Genomic DNA, 11,940 nt, shown 5'->3' with positions numbered 1-11,940 from the left:
CAGGTTTCCTCCCTCCCAGGCTAGGTCCCTTCCAATAGGTCAGTGGTTCTTAACCAGGAGGCAGGGGCCCTCTGGGGGGCTGCGAGCAAGTTTCAGGGGGGTTTGCCAAGCATGGCTGGCATTAGACTTGCTAGGGCCCAGGGCAGAAAGCAAAGCCCTGCAGCATGAGACTGCAGCCTAGGGCCCTGAGCCCCACCACCTAGGGCTGAAGCCAAAGCCTGAGCAACTTAACTTTGCATTGCCCCCTGTGGTGTGGGACCCTGGGTGTTTGTCCTCCTTGCTACCCCCTAATGCTAGCCCTGGCTTTTATGTGCAGAAAAACACTTGTTGTGGCATATCTGGGCTGTGGAGTTTTTATAGCTTGTTGGGGGAAGGGGGGGCCTCAGAAAAAGGTTGAGAACCCCTGCAGTAGGTCACACTGCCTCCCATTAAAACAGAGTGTTTAAAAATCCATCAGTCGCCATTTCATTTTATTTTATTTTATTTTATTGCTTTTTGTATTTCATTCAATGTGAACAGCTAAGTTACTCTCATCTGTTTCACTTTCTGTTTGGAGTCACTATTTGGTTCTCATGCACTAGCGCAAACACTGTGGCACTTGTGTTTCCAACATGCAGAGACAATGACTACGTTAAAAAAATACAAAACAGATGTTTTCTTTTGATAGGCATCATGCTGTAAGAAAACTCCGGAGGATGTAAGGAAATGAATAAGAATATATCTGTGCATGTGTCCCTCTCTGATCAGCCAGAGCTTGTTAAGGAAATGCTGTGCATGGTAGAGAACTGATTTAGTACACTGCCGCAGCTGGACTGGCAAATGATTGCCTGCAGGGGCAGCACAGGGAAAAGAATTTAAAGCAATTGCAAACAAAATCTTACTTTCTTTTAACAGGTCACAGCTGGGGAAGCAAGAGGAGGTAGCCAGCAACATGAGTGAGGAGGTTCACGTACAGAGTTAGGGAATCAGGTCTGCAAGGTATAGAAGGGAAGAAATATGTACCACAGAGACAACTGGAAAATGTATCAAGGAAAGCAGCAGATGGTTGGCAGTAAGATCCATTTGGACATGATTACAGGTTCAGGAATTGGATTGGATCTCCTGATCTGCACTCATTTCCCCAAGTGCCTAATGAGAATTTTGTATTTGTGTCAGTTCAAAATTCAAATTCAACTCTGCTAGCTGGATTTTGTGATTCCATCTGTGTTACCATGAATAGAAAGGTTGCTCATTGACCCCAATGATAAAGCCTTAAAATCTGCACTGCATTCAAGGATGATTAGAGCCACTAATCACGCTTTCCCCAAAGTTGTTAGCGTCTTCAGTCCAAACACCCAATTGGAGTTGGTTTGTTTATGAGTTTCAATTAAGTCCATGTTTTCGATCACATTTCTCTTTTTTGGCTCCTGCTACCACTGGCTGGTTGAAGTCAGAGGTAGGGGCATTGGTATCATGATATGTGGAGCCGAGTGGTGCTCAGGATGCTCATAAGCAGTATCTCAGCAAAGCTGATGTAAAGCACTTTAGTTTCACCTCTGCCTTCAGGGGCGGCTCCAGGCCCCAGCATGCCAAGCGCGTGCTTGGGGCGGCATGGCGAGGGGGGCACTCTGCCGGTTGTCGGGAGAGCGGCAGGCGGCTCCGGTGGACCTCCTGCATGCATGCCTGTGGGAGGTCCACCAAAGCTGCAGGACCTGCGGACCACGGGACCAGCGGACCCTACACAGGCATGCCTGCAGGAGGTCCACCGGAGCCGCCTGCCACCCTCCCGGCAACCGGCAGAGCGCCCCTCGTGGCATGCTGCCGTGCTTGGGGCAGCAAAATGTCTAGAGCCGCCCCTATCTGCCTTCCTCCTCATCCAAGGAGCCAGCCTGGGGAGGCAGAGGGAATGTGGAGGAGTTGAGTGGTAGGACTGCCCCTTCCCAATTTACAAGGAGAACAATGCCGATCCTCTGCAAGTTTTATTGACAGTCAGTCTATCCAGCTGTCCAGCAACATACAATATATATAAACAAGTCGTATGCTTCTGTGCATTCATCTGTATTGTACATCGATGTATCTGCAGATTAACTGGAATCTCCTAGCTAGTTGCCAGTGTAGTTCTCAGTCACCAGGGCTAGACAATCATGTACTGAACAGAGTGTGCAGTGCAGAGGAGATAGGGGCAGTTTACACAACAAGCTATGTAGTATATAAATTTGTAGTTTAAAAAAATATCTCATGTTCTGCATTTAATTTATTAATTAGTAAATGACATTGAATCTAGAGATTAACCCCCCTTCCAAGTTTATATAATGACTGTAAACTACATAACCCATCAATCCATTTACTAAATCAATTGTTAACAGATAAACACCAGACCAGATTGTGACTGACCCTCATGCTGCTATGTAGGAAGGGCAGGATTCAAGGAGCTGCCTCTTGGTGTGATCCCATGCAAGGGCCGGTGACTGACACAGAAACTGCTCCCTTTATTCAATCCCAAGGGTACATGTTGTCCCCAAGAAGGTGGAGAGGCTATAGGGCAGGAGGAGTGGGCAAATTATGGCCCGCAGGCCACATCTGGCCCACCAGCTGTTTTAATTCGGCCCTTGAGCTCCCACTCTGCATCAAACTTTGATGCACTCCCAGTGCACTGAGGGAAGTAGGCTCACAGTCCCCTTGTGCCCTTGAGAGCTCAGGGAAGAATAGTGGCTCATGGAGGCACAGTCTCCCCTGGTGGGCCCCCTAGGGCAGAGCAGTCTGCACTGTCCTTTTTTTCAAGGCTGTGAATAAATCACACTGTCTGGCCCTGAGAAGGCAATGACTCAGTGCTGTGTGAATCAACATGTGCCCTGAAAGGGCAGTTTTGAAATATTTATGCATCCAAGGTGTGTGTAAATGGGAAAATTATATCACATTATTGCTAGTTTACACACAAGTGGGACATGGGAGCAGTTAGTCCATCCTTCTGCAAGAGCAGGAGACGGGAATGCACTAGATATTAAACTGATTCTACATTTGATCTTGGACAGAGATGTATGTGAGACAGTATTATTACCTTTGGGGCAGAAAAGGAAAAAAATATGAAAAACAAACATCCAGTAGCATCCCCAAGGGCTTCTGGTGGCGTGCAAATAGAGCAGCATTGCAAAGGAGTGTTTAGCATAGCCACAGAAGTATGCTACTTCCACAGAGGTGGAAAGAGCAGTGGCAGACAAATAGGTGGGGGAAGTTAGAAAACAGTATGGCTTGAGTCACTAGTTCTTTTGCTAGAGGAGGAAAAGAGAATAGGCAGCCGCAGATGAGCTCAGGTGAGGGGACAGTTGAGAACCTTGGTGCTAGGGATCTGGTTAGTGGCTGGGGATCTATTCCTGTTTCCTCTCCTGTAAAACTGCTAGCAGCTGCCCTGCTGGGTCTGAGCCCCTAGTTGCCTCCCTGCAGGGCAAGAGAGTGGAATGGCTTGTTCTCTCTCTGGACTAAAGGGGGCTACAGAGATTGCAAGGTATATCTACCAATAGCCCTAGGGCACAGGCCAAAACATAAGATGGCTATGCAGGTTGCAGCTCACAGAACTGTCCTAGCCAAACCAAGAGTGTGGGCAGCAGTGTCAGGCTTACTTAGCAGAGCCTGGCTAGCTCAGTTGGTAGTGCATCAGACTTTTAATCTGAGGGTCTAGGGTTCAAGTCCCTGGTCAGGTGCTCTGCTTTTCTGCCTGTGGCATGCAATAGGTGCTAAAAAAGGTGTCTCTTTAGAGCAGTGCACATTATCACAAAAAGTGGTGTGTGACATTATAGTTGGGAATCATGGAGCACAGAGTGTCAGCATGCAAAGCAGCAAGAGTGATACTTCACAGTTAGAGGAGCAACGGATAATAATTGCACTTCCGCAGTGCCTGTAATACACGCACATTACAAATGTTAGCTAATTAAGCTTTATAACACCCTTATGAGGTATTAAAGCCATTTTACAGACAAAAATGGAGGCACAGAAAAGTTAAGGACATTTTCAAGCAGCCTCTGCCTGTGTGTGCCCAACTTGATATATCTTGGCCCTGATTTTCATAATAATAGAGTGCCTCCAACTCCGACTGATGTCAAGTGGAAGTGTACATGCTCAGTATCACTGAAAAGTCAGGCATAAGGGGTCTCCAATTTGGCACCCAAAAGCAAAATCTACTTTTGAAAATTTTGGCCTAACTGACTTGCTTGAGGCTGACAAAGTGAGTAAATGACAGTGTCAGGAAGCAAGCCCAGGAGTCCTGACACCTATACTGCTAATCTAACTAGAAACAGTACTACCTACCAGGTACATTTAGTAGAAATTCAACTTTAAATTATGCTAAATTATTTGATGTAAATACTGATCTGCCTGTGGCTGAACATCTAATACTTGTCATAAAACACTTTTCTTCAATAACGAATGACTTGCCGTATTGCAATTCTGTTAAGTGTATGGTTCTTTTACAAATGGCTTAGTGGTGGTGCATGTTTATGTGTTAAGTCCTTAGTGTATCAAGTTTATGAGCCTAATTGTCTGCTCAAAAGAATCACTTCATCACGCTGTGCAAATTGAACAAGTCCCCTTAGTTTCTGAATGTTCTGTTAATTCTCTGAACATTAGTTTTTCTTACTTTTTTAATTTAGTTTTTATTGAGTTTATTATGACTTAAATACAACTGAGGCAAATTCTGCAATTAAACCAAATAGTTTATTACAGGTGACACTAATAATTGAACATAGAGATGATAAAATATCTTTTCTTCTTTACAGGGAGCCCAAACAATTGTCAGTAGGTTATACTGCATATGAAATGTCTACAAAGAAAAATGTTCTGTTATAGAAGAGCATATGAATATTATGTTCGGATGGTTGAGGGTATTGCTCACAGAGACATTCAGCAGGTGAAGGCCTTTTTAAAGAATCTTACCCCCCTATGCTCGCTAAGTGGTGAAAACCAAAAAGAAATAATACAGCAGCATCTTGCTCTGACTGTAATCCTATCACATCACTATAGCTATGGTTAAGATATTAGACCCAGAGCCACAGGAACATTTAATCTTATGTCTGAGGCCAAAAGGTTTGAGGATATTTATTGTTAGCACTATGTCTAGATTTCATATCAGTATGTTTTACTGACTCCATTCTGGCAATTAACATGTAAGAGAGGGACCATATTAATTTCCAAGTCATCCAGATGTAAGCAACACCATTATTCTAATATGCATAACTTTGTCCCTAGCAAAGCTAGGAAGATGAGAGGGTTTTGGGACCACAGGATAAGGAGACACAGTATTCATGGGAGCAGGCTTTAGAGCTCCCTTGAACTAGAACTAAGAATCGGCTCAAATGTGACCTCAGTGAGGTCAAAGAAGAAGGCCCATCTCTTCAACATCATAGTTTATCCACTATAATTCGTATAGTCACCAGCCCCCCCCCCCCCCCCCCCGAGAAGCTACCTAATGGCACACAAACAGTAAGGAATAAAGAAGCAAAGGGAAGAAAATTAACATCTGGACAATTTAATTTTGTAAGGATGATCTGATGTGAAGGTAATTCTGTGTGTGTGAGTGCGAGAGACACATGCGTGAGAGATTGACCAATGCAGGACAGGGTCAGCAAAAATACTGACAATAGGGAATAATTTCAGAAGTGCCTAAATGGCTTATGGACCTACAACCATATTCAAAGGCTCCCAACAGGATTTAGGTGCTTTAGAACATTGTGCTCTTTGCAGGGCCGCCTGGGGGGGAGAGGCGGGCGGGGGGCAAGTGGGACAATTTGCCCCAGGCCCTGGTCCTTGCAGGAGCCCCCATGAGAATATAGTATTCTATAGTATTACAACATTTTTTTTGGAAGGGGCCCCTGAAATTGCTTTGCCCCAGACCCCCTGAATCTTCTGGGCAGCCCTGGCTCTTTGTGTGTAGAGAATAAGAGCTCAGTTCTGCTCTCAATTGCATGGATGCAGCTCACCCTGAAGTCAATCGGAGCTGCACTTGTGTAAATGAGGGGAGAACTGAATAATTCTTTTCTGACATAGTGTAGGAAACCCCATATTTAGCTCAGAGCTGAAATTTTCAAGACTGAGATTTTTGCACATCACTGCTGCTGAAATAACTTTAGACAGAAGCTAGAGTTAGGGTCTAGTGCAGGGGTAGGCAACCTATGGCACGGGTGCTGAAGGCGGCACACGAGCTGATTTTCAGTGGCACTCACACTGCCCGGGTCCTGGCCGCCGGTCTGGAGCGCTCTGTATTTTAACTTAATTTGAAATGAAGCTTCTTAAACATTTTAAAAAACCTTATTTACTTTCCATATAACAATAGTTTAGTTATATATTATAGACTTATAAAAAGAGACCTTCTAAAAACTTGAAAATGTATTACTGGCACGCGAAACCTTAAATCAGAGTGAATAAATGAAGACTCGGCACACCGCTTCTGAAAGGTTGCTGACCCCTGGTCTAGTGGATGATTACAGGCTGGATATGGGGATAGCTGGGTTCTATTCCTGGGTTTGTCACCAAGCTTATGTGACGTCATTTAACATTTCTGTGTCTCGGTTCGCCCATCTGTATAGTGGGTATGGTATTTACTTACCTCACAGGGCAATTGTGAAATTTAACTGATGAATTCTGAAAAAGCATTTTGAGATAAGACATTATATAAATGTAATCCATGTTTACATGAATATACTTTGTGCAAAAGCAATTAAAATATACTGGCCAAAGTAAGTTTCATATAGACTTGCCAAAAATGAGACCAGAAATTCACCACCAATGCAATTCCACTACTGATATCAGTTGTGGAAGCTATAGTGCAGACAGGGCTTAGGCATTTTCTACCTATTCTCTAAGCAGGCTTAGATGGCATAGTGGTAAAAAGGTCTGAGCCCTGTCTACACTACATTCTCAACCATCACTATTACCAGCGGAGTTGTGCCAGTGATTGAATTATAGATTCCATTGTTGATAGCAAAGATGATAATTTCTCTTTTACCTGATATTTTTCGTTGGTCGATCTCAAAACACTTTATAAAAGAAGCTAAGTATCATAATTATATCATGACCAATCAGGAAACTGTGGACTAGAGAGATGAAGTGACTTGCCCAACGTCAGCTAGCAGGGCTAAGCAGAGAACCCAAGTTTTAGCAATCCCAGACTGGTGGTCAATCTGCTAGGCTACAGTGTTATGCAAGCCTTGCATTTCAGAATGTGTTAATTCCGCTAATGTCTTTAAATTACATCTTAAATATCTTAGGTACTGGAAGCATTTTTCCCTAACTGATTGGTCATCTCTCTCAAGTACTTCCAATGAAGTCTCTCTTTTCAAGAGATAGTAGCCTGGCTGAGTCTAACAGTTCAATTCTTAGAAACTGTGTCCCTTTGTTAAATAAAGGTTTAGCATAGACACACCTCTAAAGAATACAAAATGCCATGTATAAATAATATTTCAGAATACCAAAAAAGTTTACATGGATTTGTATTCTATAAAAAAAAAATTGCCTTTCAAAAATGGTGCTACTTATTTTGTTTAAAATAGCCTGCTTTGCATTTTTTTCTTATCTACAAAAAGACTTGTTTAGCACAGTAATTCACAGGAAAAATATTCAGAAACCCTTGTGCATTGCTGCCTGATCTGCTACAGTTCCTTTCTCCAGCAGAAAAAGATCTTGTATTGTTCAGATCTGTGGTTTTATTTAACAGGAGCCTTAAAAAAGACCTACTTAAAATTAACTTTAATAATATACTTGAAATGCTGAAATTTCAATTATAGTCAACAGTGTTCCTGATAATTTGAATATAAAGACCTAGGCCCCAGTACAGAAAAGCTCATGCTTATGCACCTAACGTCATGCATGCTTAAGCCCCATTGTCTTAGTACTTTGCTAGTCAGACCCTTAGGCCCTGTCTACACTGGCAAGTTTCTGTGCAGTAAAGTAGCTTTCTGCTCTGTAACTCCTGAGGTGTACACACTGCCAAGCCACTCAGTGCATAGAAACTGTGCAATAGCAGCACTTTAAAAATAACACCCCAACGAGAGGCGTACAGCTTTCTGCGCCGGGGGTACAGCGCCGTGGTGCCAGTGTAGACACCCTGGTCTATTACAGCACTGCAGTTGGCCTCCGGGAGGTGTCCCACAATGCCTGTTCTCACCTCTCTGGTCATCAGTTTGAAGTCTACTGCCCTGCCCTCAGGTGACCAAACATTATCCCCACTGTGTAAATTACATTGGAATTTTGAAAGTCTTCTTCCTGTTTGCTCGGTGACATGTGTAGTGGTCTCAGTGCATCTTTCCAGATGGCCATGCCTGCTCCACGCACCAGGCAATCCCTTGCTTGGAGTAATGCTGAGCTGTTGGACCTCATCGGCATTTGGGGAGAGGAGGCTGTCCAGTCCCAGCTGTGCTCCAGCCATAGAAATCATACCTATGGACGGATTTCACAATGCATGACAGAAAGGGGCCATGACAGGGACACATTGCAGTGCAGGGTCAAAGTGAAGAAGCTACAGAACGCCTACTACAAGGCAAACCACTTTGCTACGCCCATGAGCTGCCGATTCTACAAAGAGATGGATGCGATAATCAGTGGCGACCCCACCTCCACTGCGAAGACCACTGTGAATATTTTGGTGGCTCACGTGCCAGTCAAGAGTGGACCGAGCCAGGAGGAGGAAATCTTGGATGAGGATGTGGAGGAGGAGGGGTCTCAGAGGCAGATGATGACTTGGAGTTCAGAGATGAATGCAGCCAGGAGATCTTTTTTACCCCAGAGGAGGCTAGCCAGTCACAGTTGTTGGAGCTTGGCGAAGTACAAACAGGAGAGGAGGCCCCTGGTAAGTGGATTTGATTTGGGGAATCACTGAATTGAGTTGTTGGGGGTAAGAGGATTGAAGAAAGCAGGCTTGTCTCCCACCACATGCCTAGTCTGAGCAGTGGAACAGGCAGTTGATTGACTCCCTCACTTCACGGGAATCTCCCTTAGAGATCTCCAGGAAACTCTCATGGAGATACTGGGCAATCTGCTGCAGCAGATTCTTCAGCAAAGCTGCTTTGTTTCTTGCCCCATTAATGGTAACTTTCCTGCACCACTGTGCTGTCATGGGGAGGGGGGCAGGGACATGACCATTGCTGCACACAGGCGAGCTGCATAGGGGTCAAGGCAGAAGCTGCAGGCTTGGAGAAGACCGTCTCTTGATTTTCTGCTCACCTTCAGCAGTGAGATACCTTCCATAATGATCACATCCTGTGGAAAGTGTGGGTACAGGAATGATTATTAGGCCCCCCCCTACAGTGCTGGCTCTACCCAAGAGTCACGTGCCCAGTGTACAGCAGGATCTGGGAAGAGTGATTTACCCTGCCCCTGTGGCCACTCACCATTTTGTGGGGCTTGTGGCTCATGTGTGCTTGACTGAGGTCAGTCAGTTAGTGACAGATGTGTGAGTACTGGCTGTGTTTTAAAGCACTGAATCAATGTTATCTGTGTTGCAAACAATACTGCTTCTGTAAAGTGTTGCGTTTAAACTTCACCGAGATGACCCTGGGAGCCCAGCCTCCCTCTTTGTTATCGGTGGCTGAACGGCTGCACAGAATTAGAGAGCGACCAAGATGAACTAAAGAGGACTTTCTTCATGAGGTTATGATGTACTCCGCTGCTGAGAAACAGGAATTGAAGGAGTGGCGGACAGCGAGAAGAGGGACTGAAAGGAGAATGTGACGTGCCAGAATGAAGCCATGGAGCAGCTCTCAAAGGTTATGGAGTGCCATCAGACACGCTTCAGGTGATACTAGCTCTGCTAATCGAGCAGCTCTGCGCCCGCCCTCTCCTGCAGCTGCTGTCGCAAAACTGTTTCCCATGCTCCCCCTCCAGACACCACCAACACACTGTTATCAACCTCCTGACTCCAGTCCTCCCTCCTCACCGTCCAGCACTGCAGACTCCCACTATCCACTGCACTCAACACCCATCCCTCTGCAGTTTGGCTCTGCTGAAGTACAGTACCTGCTGCATTGTACTTCAAAGGAGAAGACTGGACATGATTCCTGGACATACACAAATCTTTAGCCATCCCGGGACTGTTCCTCTTCCTCGGACCCTCCCTTCCCCCATTTCCCTCAGTGCTGCTGTTTTTTTCTCTCTCTCCTCTGATTGTTGTTTTTTAGTAAAAGAAGTGTGTTGGTTTGAAAGCAATCTTTATTCCATTAATTGAAAGCAAACAGAGCCCTGCAAAGCAACAGGCAATTTTCTTAAACCTTCATAGTGCATCGTCTGCACCAATCACCTCCTAGCATTACAAGCACTGCACTCTCGAGCATAGCAACAAATATTAGCTTCAAATTGCTGTGCCCCTCTAATTGCTCTGGTCTCTGGCTGTTCAAACTCAGCCTCCAGGAACTGAGTGATGCTTTCACCTTCCCTTCACAAATATGGAGCATACAGCCCTCGGCTATAAGCATAGGAATATTGTCATTGGCCAGGTCCACCTTCCCATAGAGAAAGTGCCAGCGGGCCTTTAAATGACCAAATTCACACTCAACAGTCATTCTGCACTTGCGCAGCCTGTTGTTGAACTGTTCCTTGCTGTTGTCAAGTTGCCCCATGTGTGGCTTCATAAGCCACGGCATTAAAGTGTAGGTGGGGTCTCCCAGGATCACAATGGGCATTTCGACTTCCCCTATGGTGGATCTTCAGGTCTGGGAAGAAAGTACCTGCTTACAGCTTCTTGAACAGGCCAGTGTTCCGAAAGATGCATGTGTCATGCACCTTTCCGGACCAGTCTGCATTAATCTCTGTGAAACGCCCACGGAGATGCACAAGCACCTGGAGAACCATTGAGAAATACCCCTTGTGATTAATGTACTTGGTGGCTAGCTGGTCTGGTGCCAGAATTGGGATGTGCATGCCATCTATTGTCCCTCCGTAGTTAGGGAAGCCCATTTGTGCAAAGCCGTCTACAATGTCATGCACGTTGCCCAGAGTCACAGGCTTTTGGAGCATGATGCGATTAATAGCCCTGCAGACTTCCGTCAACACATGGCCAATGCTCGACTTCCCACTCCGAACTGGTTATCTACTGATCGGTAGCAGTCTGGAATAGCCAGCTTCCATAGTGCAATCACCACACGCTTCTGGGGTGAGCTCATCACATGATCCCGTGAATGTGGCTTTCCTCATCCGAAAGTTTTGCAGCCACTGCTCATCATCCTAGACATGCATCACGATGTGATCCCTCCACTCAGTGCTTGTTTCCAGAGTGCAAAAGTGGCATTCCACTGTGATCAGCAGCTCCGTGAATGCCACAAGCAATCTTGTGTCGTAGCTACTACTTGTGGCAAGATCAATGTTGCACTCCTCTTGCCTTTGTAGTTTAAAGAATAACTCCACTGCCACTTGTGATGTGTTAGTGAGAGTGAGCAGCATACTGGTCAGCAGTTTTGGATCCATTCTTGCAGCCCAAAGAGGCAGGGGGCACAGTACACAAACGATTGAAAGATGGCGCCAAATGCAGACGGAAGCACAGGGTTTGCTGGGATGTGAAGCAATGCATCATGGGGCATTGGGACAGGACCCAGTATGCCCCGCGACCCCCTCTGCTTCCCACAACTCTTAGCCACAGAAGTGGAAGAGGTGCTCTGTGGGATAGCTGTCCAGAATGCACTGCTCTGAATACCTCTGCAACTGCTGCAAGTGTGAACATGCTATTGTGCAGGCTGACAGTGTGGACACACAACAGCGGTTTCCCTTCAACGCTCTCTGAGTGGCACTGTAACTGCCGGCGCTGTAACTCTGATAGTGTAGACATGCCCTTAGTCTCTGATTTCAGGGGTAGTTACATGGATACTGTAATGGCAGTGGGGATGCATGGGCAAAGTTGATGTAGCAGCTGTGTGTTTCAGGGTTTCTGCCTTTCAAAGGACAGCATGTTCTTGGCCTTTGTTTTACCCTGACTGGGTTGGGGGTATT

At 45.6% G+C, this 11,940-nt stretch overlaps 1 non-coding gene across 1 annotated transcript; it reads left to right on the top strand.

The window, feature by feature from the left end:
* Window positions 1–3,604: 3,604 nt before the first annotated feature.
* TRNAK-UUU lies at window positions 3,605–3,677 on the top strand. Its single transcript has one exon. It is a non-coding gene; the product is annotated as a tRNA-Lys (tRNA).
* Window positions 3,678–11,940: the final 8,263 nt, after the last annotated feature.

The sequence above is a fragment of the Gopherus evgoodei genome, chromosome 3 (genome assembly GCF_007399415.2).
Source record: "Gopherus evgoodei ecotype Sinaloan lineage chromosome 3, rGopEvg1_v1.p, whole genome shotgun sequence".
Taxonomy (NCBI): domain Eukaryota; kingdom Metazoa; phylum Chordata; order Testudines; family Testudinidae; genus Gopherus; species Gopherus evgoodei.
The sequence above is the reverse complement of the archived record's forward strand: the minus strand, read 5'-3'. Positions and strand labels throughout refer to the sequence as shown.